The 19,559-nt window shown below is 35.3% G+C and overlaps 1 protein-coding gene and 1 pseudogene across 1 annotated transcript in view; one reads left to right on the top strand and one right to left on the bottom strand.

Annotated features, from left to right (window-relative positions):
* Positions 1–19,559, bottom strand: part of LOC107472097 (putative disease resistance RPP13-like protein 1) — a 43,327-nt gene that overhangs the window by 19,398 nt on the left and 4,370 nt on the right. The gene's annotated exons all lie outside the window — the stretch shown is intronic.
* LOC107472103 (40S ribosomal protein SA-like) overlaps positions 18,042–19,559 on the top strand; it is a 2,692-nt pseudogene continuing 1,174 nt past the window's right edge.

A 19,559-nucleotide genomic window follows, 5' to 3' on the forward strand; every position in this document is an offset into this window, starting at 1 on the left:
CTCTCCAAGATGGATTTCTGGCCCTTGATGCCTCATGATGATAATGACTTCATCTGCTTCAATCTCTGCCTTCAACCATCACTTCGCCACTCTAGCTACTCCCTGTGGTGGTTGAGCAGAATCAAAGACAAGCCATGCTTCAAGAATCTCCCTTGCTGGCCAAATCTTCATCTTCCTTTTCTGAGCATGAAGAGCTCGAGATTACCTCACCAAATCTAACCACATTTGGTGAAAATCTCAGCCACAGCTCACTTTTATTTTAGTGTGTTTTCTTGCCATCATTAGATGGTCTTTAGGCTTGCTTTCTCTTCCTTTCGGTAGCTCTTTTTTTTGCTTCCATGGCTGCCAATATTTTCTGTGCAATAACCGAAGAGAGAAAGAGATGAGAGAGAGAAGAAAGAATCTGAAGTAAAGCTATTTCAAAGTGATTAAACTAATTAATTGAAAATAGCTTGCTTTTACTTCCCTTAGTTGGCGTGTAACAATGATGCCCTTAGTCAAATCAATCTTCTCTCACTTGCTTATGTTTCCAATGCATTAAATTAAATTTGAATTCCATCCAAAGTGAGAAATGGAATCCGTTGGAGGCAAGCAACAATTGTTAACTTTTGCTTTCCTGATGGACTTTGGATTCGGATCATGCATGGAAACATTCATCAAAATTGAAATTGGGCTTTGTTGCAATAAAGCTAAATCTGACCCAATAAAATTTTGATTCAATCAAATTAATTGGGCTTATGATAATGTTTGAGTTTTGGCCCAATTAATTTATTTTCCATTCAGCTATATTCATCATAAATTATTAAAACCAAGGGTTGAATGTATATTGGGCTTGCACCAGAAATTTGTTTTCGGCCCAACATTAAACCTGCACAACAAAATTATTAATCAAAATATGTTAAATGAAAATCAGATTAATAATTTTGTAATTAATTATTTTTAATAATGTTTAGTCATCACAAATATTAATTTAGAGTTTTCCAAACTCATCAATCTCCCCCTTGATGACAAACATTATTAAAATTGAAATGGAAAGAAATTTAGAGATTGAGTATAGAGTACTCCCTTTAAATATTTAAATTTCTCCCCCTTTCAAAATGTCACATTGCTCCCCCTAGATGTATACTCATATTACTTAGGGAAGCACTTAATTTGTAACATTTAAATCAAGCTTCAGGTAACAATGTTATTTAGTATCTTTTATAATGCTAAATGCTTGATTTATGAGCAGTTTTAATTGATAATCAAAACTCATTTGATATCATAAACTGATTTACTGCTCAAACTACAAAAAGTATCCAAATATTTTTCAAACATTTTTCTGTTTAGAATATCAGAGCAAAATAACATTATGAGAAATATTTGAAGAACAAAACAAGGCAGTTTTGATATTTTACACAAATTAAAGGAACTGTCAAAAATAAATTTTCAATCCAACAAGTTTATCAATGATGAATCAACAGCCAGGCATCAAAATAAATCAAACATCATTATAAACCAAATGCCAAATAAATTAATCATGATAAACCAAAAACTAATGCAGTTCAAACAGCAATGACCATAGTAAAACAAATGCAATAACAACATGCATTCTTTGAACAAGGGTGATCATGAATTTTTAAAATTGAAAATTTCAACCCCTGTTCCCCTAACTCCTGTTCCCCTGTTTTTCCAGCCCCTGTTTCGTTCCAATTTCAATTTTGGAACCTAAATTTCCTCCCCCTTTTGTCATCACGGGGGCAACTGCAAACAGGATTTATTCTATGAAACAAAATATGCAAAATAATCAAGTGTTTAACAGAGTATCGCAAAAGTATCCATATAATCAATCAAAAGTTCAAACAGGAACCGAATAACACCAGAATTCACATAAGACATCAGATAGATTGTACTCCTGATTCAGAATCAGCATTCTTGTCACCAGCTCCTTCTCCCTTTATGAGTGAAACCTTATTCTCAACATCTTCATTTGTTATATCAACTTTAAAATATTCAAAGATGCAGGTGAGAAACATTCCATATGGAAGATTAGGCCTTTTTGAACTTTTGACAGATTTCCACATGTGCCTTATCATAAGGTATGCAAATGATATTTGAGATGAAGTAACGAGAGCAAAAAGGACAAGAAAGTCAGACACTGTTACACGATGTCGTGGTCCACTTTGTGGCATGAGAACATGAGATATGATTTTGTAAAGAAGAATTGTCTTATCTGGACCAAGTTCTTTGAGAGTTGGTGCCGTACTCCATTTTGGAGAGACCTTCGCAGGTGTGATTTAAAGCCATCTGGTATGTGATCCCAACCCTTAAATCCCATTTCTTAGACATGTATGCTCTTGGTCCTTCTTCTTTGTAACCTAGAGCCATCCCAATGATTCCAGCATCAAGAGTGATATGAATCTTCTTCACATATGAGTGGATTGTGCCATCAATAAGTCTCATGTTGGCATAGAACTCACGGACTAAGCATGGGTAGACTGGCTTCCGGATGTGAAGCAGAGGAGTCCATTGAAGATTATCAAACAGAGAGGAGACATTGATCCCTTTGTTGGAGAGTGAGTCTAGGCTGACTAGATAAGTAGCACAGAGATCTCGTTCTTTCAGAACTTCATTGTGGAATTCATGGGAAGCGCATGAGTCAAACCTAGATGGATCATAGTGAGAGTGTGGCTTATGAAATTTTTTCTTGAAATCCCATGACTCCAAATTTGCTGGCTCCTTGGTGTCATTCAAGGCAATCCCTTTAAACTTCTGAGTGCTCTTTTCGGGTGTGTCCTTTTTGTTCATGATAATAAGAGTGAAAGGGTAGGAGATGAGAGAGTGAATTAAACCGAATTGTGTGAGAGAGTATGGATGGAATAAATGTTGAGTGAAAGGAGAATATGAGATAGTTAATGCACAAGGTGGGTGATTAATGACCAAGGTGGTTTCCAAGAGTTTGAAAAGATGGTTTCCTTAAATCAAGGGATTAGTTGAAAAAGAAGGATTTGATTTGACCTATGCTTCTTCCAAAAGATATGATAAGACAATCTTGAGATTTGATTTTCAAAAAAATGAGGAACTAACAAAACGGTCAAAGTGGGGTCAACAAATTTCGTGGGACCCATAGGAGTTTATTTCTGCGCAGCCTCCCCCTTAACCATAGCTCCTCCATCAAGCATTATTTTTCATCTCGTCCAAACCTACGAGCAAAACTGAACAGAGTCACATATTCACAGATTTTCAATGAAACTTAAATCAAACATTCCCAAACTTTTTCTCAAGGTACAGAATCTGTCTTCACAGAGAGGTTTTGTAAAAATATCAGCAATTTGGTCTTCAGATTTTACAAATTGAATATCAATAGTACCCTTTTGCACATGTTCCCTAATGAAATGATATTTTATCTCAATGTGCTTAGTTCTTGAGTGCAGAACAGGATTTTTTGAAATGTTTATAACACTCATATTATCACAAAATAAAGGAATACTATTGATCTTTAATTTGTAATCTTCCAATTGTGTTTTTAACCAAATTAATTGAGAGCAACATGCAGATGCGGAAACATATTTGGCTTCAGCTGTGGATAAAGCCACTGTGGCTTGTTTCTTGCTTGACCACATATTGAGTGAGCTTCCAAGGAAGCAACACATGCCGGAGGTGCTCCTCCTATCCACTCGATCTCCCGCATAATCTGCATCACAAAAACCTACTGCACAAAAGTCATCAGTTTTAGGATACCATAATCCATAATTACAAGTTCCCTTAATGTATCTAATGATGCGCTTAACAGCCGTAAGGTGGGATTTTTTTGGATTAGATTGAAACCTTGAACATACACCCACACTTTGGACTATATCCGGTCTAGAGGAGGTAAGGTACATAAGTGAACCTATCATTCCTTTATACCTTGTTTCATCCACATCTTGGCCATCATCATCCTTTTCAAGTTTAGTATTGGGATGCATAGGAGTGCCCATTGATTTGGAATTTTCTAGGCCAAACTTTTTGATAAGTTCTTTTGTATACTTTCCTTGGTGAATAAAAGTACCACTAGGAGTTTGCTTAATTTGCAGGCCAAGAAAGAAAGTAAGCTCTCCCATTAAACTCATCTCAAACTCACTAGTCATGAGTTTTCCAAACTCTTCACACAAGGAAACACTGGCCGAACCAAATACAATGTCATCAACATAAACTTGAACAAGAAGAATATCATCATTAGAAACTTTAATGAACAAAGTAGTGTCGGTGGTTCCCCTTTGAAAATTATTTTCCAACAAGAAGGCACTAAGCCTTTCATACCAAGCTCTTAGAGCTTGTCTAAGGCCATAAAGAGCCTTAGTTAGTTTAAAAACATAATTTGGAAACTCTTTATGTTCAAAACCGGGGGGTTGAGCCACATACACTTCTCTATCAATAAAGCCATTAAGGAAAGCGCACTTAACATCCATTTGAAACATTTTGAAACCCTTATGGGCAGCATAGGCAAGAAGCAACCTAATTGCTTCTATTATAGCTACCGGAGCAAAAGACTCATCAAAATCAATACCCTCTTCTTGATCGTAACCTTGGGCCACTAATCTAGCCTTGTTACGAACAACTTGTCCATCCTCACCAAGTTTATTTTAAATACCCACTTAGTACCTGTTACCTTCTTACCATCCGGATGAGGTACTAATGTCCAAACCTTATTCTTGTCAAATTGAGCAAGCTCCTCTTGCATGGCCTTGACCCATGATGGATCTTCAAGAGCTTGTTTGATATTGTTGGGCTCCATTTGTGACAAGAGAGCAAGGTTGCTAGGTTCGGTTTGCCTTTTGGTGGAGGATCTTGTGGTTACACCTTGAGAGGGATCACCAATGATGAAGTCATGAGGATAGCCCCTCATGGACTTCCATTCTCTAGGCTTTCAGACAGGTGTTGAGTTTTGATGAACTTCTGGTGGTCTCACTGTTTCAGTTTCTTATGCCTGCTCAGGAGACAAAACGGAAGTTTCTCATTCAATCTGACGAGACAAAATTGGACTGGCAGATTCTTCATTCTGGACAGATTTGGGATTTTCTTTGCTTGTTCCAGCTCCTTCTCCATCTGAATCATTATCTATCACAGTACTGGGAATTAACTTAGAATCACAAAAAGTAACATGTATGGATTTCTCTATTGTCCTATGCTCCTTGAGATAAACTCTATAGGCCTTGCTTGTGGTGGAATATCCAACAAACATTCCTTCATAGGATTTTGGATCAAATTTTCCAAGATTTTCTTTATTATTAAGCACAAAGCATTTGCATCCAAAAACATGAAAGTACTTAAGATTTGGAGGGATTCCTTTCCATAGCTCATAAGGGGTTTTCTTTAGCCCTTTTCTAATGATTGTTTTATTCAAAATATAACATGCTGTGTTCACAGCTTCAGCCCACAAAAATTTAGAAATCTCATTCTCACATAGCATAGCCCTAGTCATCTCTTGAAGGCTTCTATTCCTTCTCTCAACCACCCTATTTTGTTGGGGAGTTCTAGGACATGAAAAGTTATGAGAAATTCCTAAATCATCACAAAATTTTTCAAAATCTTGGTTTTCAAATTCCCTTCCATGATCACTTCTCAAATGAGCAATTTTCAAATCCTTTTCATTTTGAATTTTCTTACAAAGGGTAGAGAAGGCATAAAATGCATCATTCTTATGAGCAAGAAAAAGTACCCAACCAAATCTAGAGTAATCATCTACCACTACAAGACCATAGTGTTTTCCTCCTAAACTTTGAGTTCTAGTAGGACCAAAAAGATCAATATGTAACATCTCCAATGGCCTTTTGGTTGAGATTCCATCTTTTGATTTAAAAGAAGATTTTACTTGTTTACCCAATTGGCAAGCATCACAAGTGAGATCCTTATCAAACTTGATGTTTGGAATTCCCCTAACCAAATTCTTTTTAACTAGCTTAGAAATTTGGTACATGCTAGCATGTCCCAACTTTCTATGCCAAAGCCATTTTTCAGATTCAAAAGATGTAAAACATGTTACATTTTGTTCCTTTAAATCTTCAAGAGTTAATCCATACACATTGTTGCATCTCTTGGCTTCAAATAAAATATCCCCAGTTTTCTCACAAACAACCAAACAAACAAACTTTTTAAAGATAACATCAAAACCTAAATCACACAATTGACTAACACTAAGTAAGTTATGTTTCAAACCATTTACAAGAAGCACATCATTTATACAAGAAGAAAAATTTTTACCAACTTTCCCAACAGCCACTATTTTTCCTTTTGCATCATCACCAAAAGTGACAAGTCCTCCATCATACTCATCTAGCTTTATGAAGAATGTTGTCTTTCCGGTCATATGCCTAGAACATCCGCTGTCCATATACCACATGTTCTCCTTTCTTTTGGATGCTAGGCACACCTGATTTACATGATCTGCCATAAGGCACTGTTGAGACTTGGTCTCTGATTCTTCATCATCATCATCTGAGTCATTTTCCAACTCTTCCCATGAAGCCATTAGTCCTTTCTTCTTTCCTTTTCTCGGCTTTTCTTTCTTCTTCAACTTGGGACAATCAGATTTAAAATGCCCCATTTCCTTGCAATTGTAGCAGATTACTTTGCCAAGGTCTTTCTTCATCCTCCTTGAGCTGCTGCCTTTGCCTTTGAGCTTTGCCATTTTCCTGAATTTTTTTGCAAACAACACAAACTCATTTTCAGAAGAGTTATCGCTGGATTCATCATCCAGAGGGTTAGTCACAGAAGAAAAAGCAACCCCTTTCTTTTTTGAATCCTTTTTCAAATATGCGTTTTCAAAAGCAAGAAGATTTCCTCTCAAATCATCAAGTGTCATGGAATCTAAGCTACTACTCTCAGAAATAATTAAAGCTTTTGTTTCCCACTCTTTTGTGAGACATCTCAACACTCTTCTCACTAGCACAGATTCTGAATGTGTGATTCCAAGAGCATCTAAGCCAACAGTGATGGTATTGAACCGTTTGAACAGTTCATCAATGGACTCTCCTTCCTTCATTGCAAACATTTCATATTCCCTGTTTAACATGTCTGTCCGAGTTTTCTTTACAATGGTGGTTCCTTCATGAGTGATTTGCAACTTGTCCCAGATTTCCTTTGCCGTTGTGCATCGTGATACTCGTCGGTACTCCTCAAAGCTGATAGCACAGTTGAGCAGATTGATTGCCTTGGCATTTAACTCCACCTTCTTCCTATCTTCCTCGGTCCAGCTTGCTTCTGGTTTAAGAGAGATTACTCCTTGAGCATTTGTGGTAGTTGGAAATTTAGGACCTTCCAAGATGATCTTCCAAAGTCTGTAATCCACGGCTTGTACAAATATCTTCATCCTCTCCTTCCAATAGGTATAATTTTTCCCATTGAAAAGAGGAGGTCTGTTGCTTGATTGACCTTCAGCCAGATTGTAAGACACCACATTTGCGCCACTGTTTTCTGTCATGAGGATCTTTACTCCAAGCTGCAAAGCTTGATCTCTTTGAGACCAAGCTCTGATACCAATTGATGGTTTCAGTGGCTAAGAGAAGGGGGGTTGAATCTTAGCCCCCTTTTCGATGCTAACACTTGCTGACCTTCAGAGAAGACTTTTCTGTTTTTGCTCGTCAATGGACACGAGCAACTTTGTTTTGTCTCGTCCCTTGCCACGAGACTTTTCTTTTTGTCTCGTCACTTGGCACGAGATAATTCTGGTTTTTGCTCCTATGTATTTGAAAACAGAAATGGAGTAGAAAGGAGAAGAAGATTGCACCCAGATATATCCTGGTTCGGCTGCTAAATGCAATGTAGCCTACATCCAGTCTCCATCACAAACATGATGGAATTTCACTATAATCAATCTGATTACAACTTGTAAAGTGCTAACCCAACTTACAAGGGGATTCCCACAGAATCATGATACACAACATAGATGAACAAAGGACCTCTAAGACATCTATGGCTTTTTCTTTTAATTTTGCTCTCTCTGCCCTTTTTCGCTCTATGGCTTTTTCATACAAACCTCACTTGTTTGCCTTTTTCCATAAGACTCAAGACATGACAAAATTAAACAGAAAAATTACAAAATAGAGAACATTGAAGGAGAAGAGAAATCTGTTAGCTCAGGTAGCTCTGAGAACTCTGTGCCTTGCACTCTCAAATTTTCTCCTTGCTTTAAACAGTGGTTGTTCCCCCTTTTTAAAGAAGAGGAAAGCCTCCACACTTGAAGCTAAAACCGAACCAACTTCTTCCTCCTTCAACAAACACAGAACCGGTTCGGCCACACAGAGAGAGAAGAGATAACCATGCATTAACCAACATGCAATTACCTCTAGTCCTTTCTTGATTATCACCCTTCATCAATCCGGGCTCTCCATCCTAGGCTTGCTCTCCAAGATGGATTTTTGGCCCTTGATGTCTCATGATGATAATGACTTCATCTGCTTTAATCTCTGCCTTCAACCATCACTTTGCCACTCTAGCTACTCCCTGTGGTGGTTGAGCAGAATCAAAGACAAGCCATGCTTCAAGAATCTCCCTTGCTGGCCAAATCTTCATCTTCCTTTTCTGAGCATGAAGAGCTCGAGATTACCTCACCAAATCTAACCACATTTGGTGAAAATCTCAGCCACAACTCATTTTTATTTTAGTATGTTTTATTGCCATCATTGTGATGGTCTTTAGGCTTGCTTTCTCTTCCTTTCGGTAGCTCTTTTTTTTTGCTTCCATGGCTGCCAATATTTTCTGTGCAATAACCGAAGAGAGAAAGAGATGAGAGAGAGAAGAAAGAATCTGAAGTAAAGCTATTTCAAAGTGATTAAACTAATTAATTGAAAATAGCTTGCTTTTACTTCCCTTAGTTGGCGTGTAGCAATGATGCCCTTAGTCAAATCAATCTTCTCTCACTTGCTTATGTTTCCAATGTATTAAATTAAATTTGAATTCCATCCAAAGTGAGAAATGGAATCCGTTGGAGGCAAGCAACAATTGTTAACTTTTGCTTTCTTGATGGACTTTGGATTCGGATCATGCATGGAAACATTCATCAAAATTGAAATTGAGCTTTGTTGCAATAAAGCTTAATCTGACCCAATAAAATTTTGATTCAACCAAATTAATTGGGCTTATCATAATGTTTGAGTTTTGGCCCAATTAATTTATTTTCCATTCAGCCATATTCATCATAAATTATTAAAACCAAGGGCTGAATGTATATTGGACTTGCACCAGAAATTTGTTTTCGGCCCAACATTAAACCTGCACAACAAAATTATTAATCAAAATATGTTAAATGAAAATCAGATTAATAATTTTGTAATTAATTATTTTTAATAATGTTTAGTCATCACAAATATTAATTTAGAGTTTTCCAAACTCATCAATCTCCCCCTTGATGACAAACCTGTTTTCCTCCATGTCTAACTTCATCCGTGCAGTGGCTTCCTTGACATGAAGTTTTTATTGATTTATTTTTATCAATAATATTTTTAGCTCTGTTGAATATTGACATCATTTTAATCAAACTGTGGAACTTCGGAAGACTAACTCTTATCCATTCATTTCTCCTATTTTGGTCTTTCTAGCTTGCTTTGTCATTTTTATTACTTATGCAGCACAAGTAACAAAAATGATCCTAATGGATTTTTTCCTAATGAACTGAATTTCCTTTTGGAAGAGGATGATTCTTCTCTTTCATTTATTCAAGGAAAACTGTGTAAATGCCAAGAGAGTAGTTCTTGTAGACACCTATCAAAACCTTTTAAGATAATTAATAGTTGGTGCATTATTTTCAATATTCTTGAGTTTAGTACAGTCAAATTGAATTGCTTTTAGTTTTCTTTAATTCTTTTCTTTCTTTTCTAAAGAAAAGGATAGAGAGAAAGCAGACAAAATGAAAGGTACATGGTATATTCAACCAACCTAGACTCCAAGGATTTATTTCCCCTACTTATGTGCACATTTTGAATTTGGAAACATTAAGCTACTAGTTATATAGAATGTACCTCAATATAATTTATAGGCAAGATATTTAAGATTGTAAAATGATCATTCATGATGGAAATAAACTAAACCTGTGAAAGGCATAATTTGGAAGCACCCAAACATAATATAAGCACATACCTTCTAAGAAATACCATAATGTCTATTTTTTTTTTTATGAAGAGTTGGAAGTTAAAATATTTATTCAACACAAATAACAAACACTTAATATAATTTCTCTTTGAAAGATGCTCCAAGATAAATTATAGAAGAGATGCAAATGTATAGCTTTTGACATATTAAATGTGTAAAAATTATTTGGTCCTCCATAATGCAAAATTTGTTAATCCATTCCTTATTATTTATTCACTAAAGGACTTCGTTAGCTTATGGATATTCCAACTTAGAAAGCAATTGATAGTATTGAGAAGGGGATTGAATCAAATACCATTAAAAAACTTTCTTGCTCAATAAAATCATAATTTCCAGTCTCTTTAAAGTTTAAATAATATCACAAATGCAAGATGATAAAAAATATGCAAAGAGAGAGTTAGAAAAAAGAGGCACAACAAATTTATACTGGTTCAAATCCAACATGAGTCTACATCCAATTCACAACCAAAGAGAGATTTTTCACTATATCAATGTTTATTACAAATAATTTCTTACAGAAACACAAACTTCTTAAACAGCACAACCTAAGGACAACAGAACAAGTCTCTTTATCTAGCCTAGGATAACTCACTCTCTGTTTAAAACAATTGCAGAAAGAGAATGATAAACAAAGTGACACAAGTGAAAAAGAGAAAAACTTTGCAGTTGTATCGAGACAAGACTAAATGATGAAGAATTTGATTCTCTTTCTCTGATTTGCTTGCTGATCTACTCTTCCCTTTTTGTAGAGAGTTTTCCTATATACTGAAAAGGATGAATTGACAAAAATAATATGCTGTCAAAAATAATGTTTGCCATCATACAACATTACATAATAACTAATAAGTTAACAGCAATAATAATTTTCAGTACAAACATTGATTTAATGAAATTAAGGGTACTGAAGTCTACTTGGGAAAATTATTTGGTCCTTCTACCTATTTAATTTGGTCCTTTTTAATAATTTAAAAATAATTGGTCTTTTTTGTAACTAGTATTCTTAGTGGTCCTTCACAATAATTTTCCTTTTTTATTTCCTTTTAAATATGAAGCTATCATTTTAATTATTCTGACCAAACAGGTAAAATGGAATTCCAGAGAGAATAATAGAGTAATTACCTACCTGAAGCTAAAATCAGAAAACACTTCTGGTTCCCAACATATCAATGGACTCCATTTTACCACCTCAAGTGAACCTTGAATTGAAAGTAAACAGTTTTGATATGATTGCCACTGTATAAGATTACATCTCCATATATTCACAAATACCATGATTCCATGAAATCTCAACCATCTGTGTTCAGCCTCAGTAGGAATTTCCTGCAAAACAAGGTTGTTAAATTATTTAAAAAGATAACCCAAATACAGCACAGTAACACCATAAATTTTCTGCATCCAAAGTTAAGGTAGTATTCAAAATAAGAATCTTTGTAGTTTGTTTGATATTACCGTTAAGCAGAATTTTGTGTTGTGGAAGTATTTGAAGTTATTTGTTTGAATAAAAAAAGAAAAAGAGGAAGAGAATCCTATTTTTAAGAAGATGCAAATGGGGCATACTTTGTGGAAATAGGAGGGAAAACCACTTACCAGTTTGATACATGAAGCATGGATACAGTAGGCCTTCCCACTTCACAACTACATATATATGCCATGATATTTTGAATCATGAAATCTCAGCAGAAGGTGGGAAAAACAATAAATTTGATTCACCTATTTGTTAATACATCCAAAGAAATTTTCAAATGTTGGATACAGAAAAAAAAAAAGATATTCCTGTCTTTTGATTTATATTTCATCTTAATTCTTATCTTCCTTTGTAAATGCTGAAAAATATGAAGGATGATAAGTATGACATATAGCAATGAGTTCTTGTCAGATAACAAAGGATGTCTCTTTAAATACAGCAATAAAATGAGAGCTTTCCCAATAAATGAAAGAAAATAATGCAAATTTTCTTGCATTCTTTTTGGCATATCAGTTCAACTAGTTAATGTTGTTGTTTGTAAGGAAAAGGAAATTTAGGCATGTATGAATTATTTAATTGTGCTAGCATGTGAAATATGAAGATTAGAGAATTACTTGGTAAGTAGTCAGTAACCTTTTATTCAAAAAGGTTGATGCCATCGACTTTAATGGTGGGGATGTGAGAAATTTTGGCCCAAATTTGATGATTCCTGTTCTTGCAGTGTTCTCCCAGCAAACCACAGATATGAATTTGAAATGATGACAAAGAGGAAGACAGCTTTTCTCCTGCCATATTTCTCAGATTGGAACAGTATGAAAGGAGTAAATGTTTGAGGGAGGTGAGGGGTAGAAGCTGGTTGCACTCCAATGTCTTCATATTTGGAAAGCAATAGAGGTGCAAAGTGGTAAGGGAGGGAAGATGAGGTAGTGAACCTTTCTCAGGGTATGACTTGGGGCCCTCAAAGCCACCATAAATGGTAAGATGAGTGAGGGTGAGGGTGTGGAAGTTTCCCATCCCTGATAGCCCTATCACTTGTTTCTTGCGATTTCCCACAAGAAGCTGATTCAAGTTAGGCGGCAAACCAACCCTCCAGCAACCTACAAAGATTTGAGCAACCTTCTATACTGAGAGACTCTAAACACGGGAGAAGACTATTCATGTGAGACAGCAATGCCACCAACTTGCACAATCTGTGACTTTAAGATGAGTCAAGTTGGGTGCATCTAGTCCTTCTCCTGCAAATGACACTAATTCGGGGCAGCCGACCATGGTGAGACATTGAAGAGCAGATATGAAACCGACTGAAACTGATTTCAGATTCTTACACTGTTGTATCTTAAGAATCTTGAGATTGGGAAAGGCATCCAAGGAGAATGAGGTTAGTGATATCGCAGCTGTTTTCTATTTGTACTCTACCAAATCATACTTGTGCTGCTGCTGTTCTCTGGGAATTCCAGGTTGCTGCAACCACTGATTTTTAGCTTTTGCAAAGATTTGGGAAAACAATTGTTAGCAAAGGATACAGCAGAGCAACAATATGAGATGTGTACTTTTTGGAGACAACTTAGATGGCTAATGCTGATTGCCTTAAATTCAGACTTAGGTGGAGAGATCACTGATCAAAGTGAAGATGATAATAGTAGTAAAAATCTTGTCCATCCCACTAGGTTGAGATGATAGTTGTTAAATGGTAAATGTAGCTACGTATTTATTATTTTTGGTTTTAGTAGTTTGCCTATAATAATTTCTACCTCAATCTGGACAAGATGCAATGAGTGTATTTTTTGCTGCATAATTTCCTCTCCCACCACAGTTTGGGATTCACTGTATACTCATATTTATTATTACTAAAAATCAAAATTTTGATGTCCTTCTGCTTTATAAGACAAAAGTAGCTCAAGTGTTGAATAAAAAGTATTAATATTTTCAAGTTGTTCAAACTGTAGTATCAAACTACCTTTGTCTCATTTTGGTCCATCATAACTTATGGCCCCATCATAAATTAAGTGCTTGTCATTTTGTGAGTGTAGTCGTTATGAGCAAAGTTTGTATAAACCACTCTCTTTGTTGACATTAATTGCCTTGCATCTCTAAAATAAGGTTGTTCCTGCATCCAAGAATAAATATTTTTCTCATTTATTATTATTACGTCTAAAAATATATCTCATTTGAGAATTATCAAGTGATATTGATTGTTTTCAATTATTTTTATCAACTTATAATAATAACTTTTTAACATACTAAGTAGAGTAATTCTATCATACAACTTGTATGTTTTTAGCAATTTTCTAATATTGTTGTTCCCCTCTACCATGATTTAGGGGAAAGGGGGGAACCAATATTTTTTTTTCATACATTTTTTTTTGAAAAAGTTTTTTGAAAGTTTTTTCTAATGAAACTGAATTTCCTTTTGGAAGAGTATGATTCTTCTCTTCCATTTATTCAAGGAAGAGAGTAGTTCTTGTATACACCTATGAAAACCTTTTAAGATAATTAATAGTTGGTGCATTATTTTCAATATTCCTGAGTTTAGTACAATCAAACTGAATTGCTTTTAGTTTTCTTTAATTCTTTTCTTTCTCTTATAAAAAAAAGGAGAGAGAGAAACATTAAGCTACTAGTTATATAGATTGCACCTCAATATAATTTTCATAGGCAAGATATTTAACATTGTAAAATCATCATTCATGGTGGGAATAAACTAAACCTGTCAAAGGCATAATATGAAAGCATCAATACCAGCAAATAATTGAAGAGATGACAGAACAACAGAACACCAAAATTTAACGTGGGAAAAAACCTCTCAATGTGAGAGGGAAAAAAACCCACGGGAAGGTAAAAGTATTCACTATTTTCCAAATAAAGCTACAAGCAAGTCTCAAAACTTACAAGCACTACTACTTATAAGTGCAGAACTCTTGTCCAAGAACATAACCACATAAACTAAATGGTGAAATCAATGATACAATAGACAGCCGTTGTTTTCGAACTTTTTGGGTAGAGAGCACGGATAGCGATCACACCTCAAAGTTGAAGGACTATGATAAGAACCTGCTTGATAAATACACAATGATGCGTTCAACATTGTTGCATTCCTTTTTAGCTTCAAAAACAGAACCGAAAGGGACAAATTCAGCTTGAGAAAAGATTGACATCAAAATAATAATACCGCAATGCAAAATTTTGACAAATGTACTTACATGCTCACCAAATTGCGATTCTCATAGAAGCTGCCTAATGCGCATTTTAATATGTGAAACCAGAAAGAAAGCAAATCCTCCAGCACAGCAGTTATCTATCCCTTGATGCCTCTGAAAAATCTATTTGAGTTGGTATCCATAAGAAATGATATGAGATAGAGCAGCTTCAAAGATCAATACCTCTGGATCCATCGAGTTTATGTTACCTTTATGAAGAGTTTAGCTGCAACTTATCTTCTTGTAGCGTTTGCCGGGCAAAGGACAGTGTTGAATTTGAAATAGTAACAGAGAGAAAGGAAGCTTTTCTCCTGCCATATTCTCCAACCTGAAGTAAATTGCAGAGAGGAATAGAGTAACTATACCAACCTGAAGCTAAAACAGAAATCACTTCTTTTGATTGAATGAAGGTAATGTAAATATGGTTTGAATTTATATAAAGATTATGTGCTGAAAGGGACAACTTAATCATACTCAATCAAGCCTCTTCATATATGCATTGTATTGACCATTGTAGGCAGCTAACTATCCACAACATTTTAGCTTTCAAGTTTCCCTCTCCTTTTCTGCAATTGACACTGTTTCAGTTTCAAAATATTTGATCTTGTCTACTCAAGTGACAGCAAGGGTATTCCCATGTTTCTGTATTGCTGCTTATTCCTCAATGTATCTCATGCAGAGCTCATAGGCTTTCTCCTGACACACTAATACACAAATTAATATCATTTCAAGACTAGGAGTTTGTCATCAGAAAAACCAAACACAGTTATCATTCTATAGTCTTTCAGTTCTTTTTATTTTCTACACTTTTTTGTGAAATGCATAGTAGTGCAGTAATGTTGGATCATTGTTTAGATTTTAGGATCAGCAGTGAAATGATATTTAACAAATATAAATGCCACCAAAAAGAATTGATACATTTTTTAAGAGGAAGACTAATATTTAAGAAAAAGAATATATAAATTTTACAATATCAATACTTGTAGATAGTTCTTCTACTTTAATGAATGACGAAGAAAGTGAGATATAACCTTCAAAAGTTCAAAAAGTTACATCTCATGACTTTAACCTTAACTTTTTGGAACGAGATCTTGAAAAAGGGCTTTAAATTTGTCAATATCACCAAAACCAGAGAGATGAGATTAGACGAGTTTATCTTAAGTAGAGTCTATATCAAAAATATTTTGACAATTATTTTTTATCTGACCTCCCAAAATTTTGTTTCAAGTTTCGCCACTGGTGCAGCCAATCCTTTTCCTGCAAATGACACTAATTCAGGGCATTCATAGATGGAGATACGTTGAAGAGCAGCGTGTGGTGCCTCTGACATTGACACTGATTCCAGATTCCTACACCTTGATATCTCCAGATGAGTCAAGTTGGGTGCAGCCAGTCCTTCTCCTGCAAATGACACTAATTTGGAGCACTCAATTATTTTGAGACGTTGAAGAGCAGTGTGTGACTGTGTGGTGCCTCTGACATTGACACTGATTCCAGATTCCTACACAATGATATCTGAAGATTCTTGAGATTGGGAAAGACATCCAACGACAAGGAGGTCAGTGAATCACAGCTCTCTTGTATTTGTAAGATTTAGGAAAACAATTGCCCAGAAAGGATTAGGTTTAATATTTTTCTAATATTGACTAATATTTTGAACGAATATTTTATTTTCATACGGATAAGATATAAATTTCAATTTACATTTTATAGTTCAATTGAAGGAGTTTTTTTTGGTGAAAAAAGTATATTCATGACCTCCGAATTCTAGGTATAGTTTAAAATTATAAAAAATTATAGGGATAAATTTATAATATTAATTTAATTAATTCAAAGAATTGAAGATGACAGGTGCTCGAATATAATGCATATTGACGCCGGTCGCATGGCCGTCATCCTCTAGCACATAACTTGAGAACATCTTTTTCCACTTCATTACTGTCGACTCTTCCTTCGTCTCATTTTTCAACACCACCCACTTCTCCTCTTTCTCCTACCTCAAGTGAAGCAGAAGCAAATTGCATTAATTTTAGGTTGAATGGAAACTAAATTAATGGATCTCTATCTATCAATTTTAAATTTGAAATTTTCTCAACAGGTCTTTGGATTATTTTTGAAACTCTTCAATAACAATAATAATAATTCAATTACATTGAGCAATTTTTGAAAATTATAAATAAAAAAGAGAGTTAGTGGAGATCGATTCTGCCATCGTCCTTTATCAATGGCACAAAACATGCCAACGAAGTTGGCGCTTCTTCTCTGCCGCCAAGAAAGACATCTAGAAAATAATGTTTCATGAACTTTATTTAAATGAATTAGGACTCGAACTTTGAAACGACAATAAGAAGCAACTGTGGAGCGACGACGAAGCAGATTTTTCATTTAAGATGAAAAGATTGTTGATGCTTCAGGGAGCGGACTGAACAGCACGACCCGCGGCGACCAGTGGAATTGCGGCTCTGGTGGCATCCATTGTTGCATTTTCATGGAAGCTGAGAAGAAAACCAAGTGACTTGACATAAGACCAAGTGACTTGACTCATGAGGCTGCATCTCTCTTCTTGGGTTTGTTTGTGGGTTAATTTTTTTTGTTATGGAAGTAGGAGTGATGATATACTTTAACATTGTAATTTTTGGTGTTTTTCAAAACTGTGAAAAGTATACAAATCGGAGGGTCCAATTTCATTGCAGAGAGAGAGAGGGGGGCACAAATCGGACCCAGGATTTTCTGAAATCGGACCTAGAGTTTTCTGCTAGTACACAAATCGGATCCAGGGTTTTTTGAAATCGGATCCAGAATTTTCTGACAGTACATAAATCGGTCCCAAGGTTTTCTGCCAGTACATAAATCGGACCCAGAATTTTCAGTACCTCCAATCAGACGGTCCGATTTCTCTTGGACAGCCATCATACGCCAGTGAATCACCATACACTCCCATAACTCAGATATACACCCTTCCTTTCATCATATTAAAAATAAAAAATTCTCTGTTTATGTTGTGCTTCAATTCAAAAAGACCAAAACAAAATTTGGAACATAATTTTAATTTAACTTTTCTATGATCATTAAAACAAATAATAAAAATTAAATCAAGAATGAATTATAGCTGCAAAAATAAAATATTTTAAATAATATACTTTTTCCACCAAATATATGTCCCTTAATTGAATAATTCACAAGAGTTTAGTTTGTAAAATTTAGTAAAGGTTTTTTTGTGACTAAATTTAGTAAGGGTTTAAATAGTTTTATATATATATATGTAAATTATTGTCGACTGATTGAGTGTGAGAGAAACAGAAGAAGTGCCTCCTCAAAACCCTAACTCGTCAAACCTTCTTCCTCTCGCCGCTGCCACTACTACTACTTGGACCTTCAAGCGTTTCCAAATCTTCTCGAGAGACCAAATCTCCACCGCAACTATGGCCACTTCCGCCGCTGCGCCGCGCCAGCTCTCTCAGAAGGAGCAAGACATCCAGATGATGCTTGCGGCTGAGGTGCATTTGGGAACCAAAAACTGCGACTTCCAGATGGAACGCTATGTCTTCAAACGCCGCAATGATGGTAAAACACTCTTCTTTTGATAATTTTTTCTTATTTTCTCGGTTACATTTTGGTTGTGAATATGAATATGATTGAAGCGTGTGTCGATTGTGGTGAATTTGAAGGGCATTTTGATTTTGTAACGTTATATCTTGGGTTTATTCTGATATTCGTTTGCTCATATTAAATACACAGAGATCTGTGTAGAAATTTATTTATTTATTGTGTCTATATATTCCTTGCTCATTCGTGAATTTTCTTTTCGGTTTATTTATTTATCTTTTTGTGTCTATAGGGTTCTGTTTTTTGTTATGTGCTTTTTATTAGCTTGTTATAAACGGGTAACTTCTGTTCCAAAATTGATCAAACCTTAAGATGCCTATAATCATTCTAATTCAGTAATATATATACAAAAGTACACGTGAAAGAGTTTGGGGTGGATAAAAATACAGGCTATGATTTATAAATATAAAAGTACACCAAAGATTGTTTTCCATGGACAAAAGTACACATTAAAGATTTGTAAATATCAAACCTTACCAACAGTATGACACTTTTGTCTATCGAAAACAATATCTGAAGAATACTTTTGTTTTCACGAATCTTTAGTAGGTATTTTTGTCCATCCCAAACTCTTTTATGTGTACTTTTGTCAATTTACTCTTCTTTCGTTTGTACATTGTACTGAACAAAGAACGCATTTTATCTTTTTGTTGATTTTTAGTATTTCCTGTTACCAGGTATTTACATAATTAACCTTGGCAAGACATGGGAGAAGCTCCAACTTGCTGCTAGGATTATTGTCGCCATCGAGAATCCGCAGGACATCATTGTTCAGTCTGCTAGGCCATATGGTCAGAGGGCAGTCTTGAAATTTGCCCAATACACCGGTGCAAATGCAATTGCTGGAAGGCACACTCCTGGAACATTCACTAATCAGATGCAGACATCCTATAACGAGCCTCGCCTTCTTATTCTGACTGATCCAAGGACTGATCATCAGGTACCGCATTAGATGTTCAAAGAGTTTTTTGGTTGTGTTGAGGATGTAATGTTGTATATGTAATATGTTTTCACTTTTAACAACCAATGTTTTCATGGGGCTTTGAAATTCTGCTATCAGTTGATCTCATTTTTGTTTTTCCATTTTTGTGCAGCCCATTAAGGAAGGTGCTCTTGGAAATATTCCAACAATTGCCTTTTGCGATACTGATTCTCCAATGCGGTATGTTGATGTTGGCATTCCT

Source organism: Arachis duranensis, chromosome 2 (assembly GCF_000817695.3).
Source record: "Arachis duranensis cultivar V14167 chromosome 2, aradu.V14167.gnm2.J7QH, whole genome shotgun sequence".
NCBI classification, from domain to species: domain Eukaryota; kingdom Viridiplantae; phylum Streptophyta; class Magnoliopsida; order Fabales; family Fabaceae; genus Arachis; species Arachis duranensis.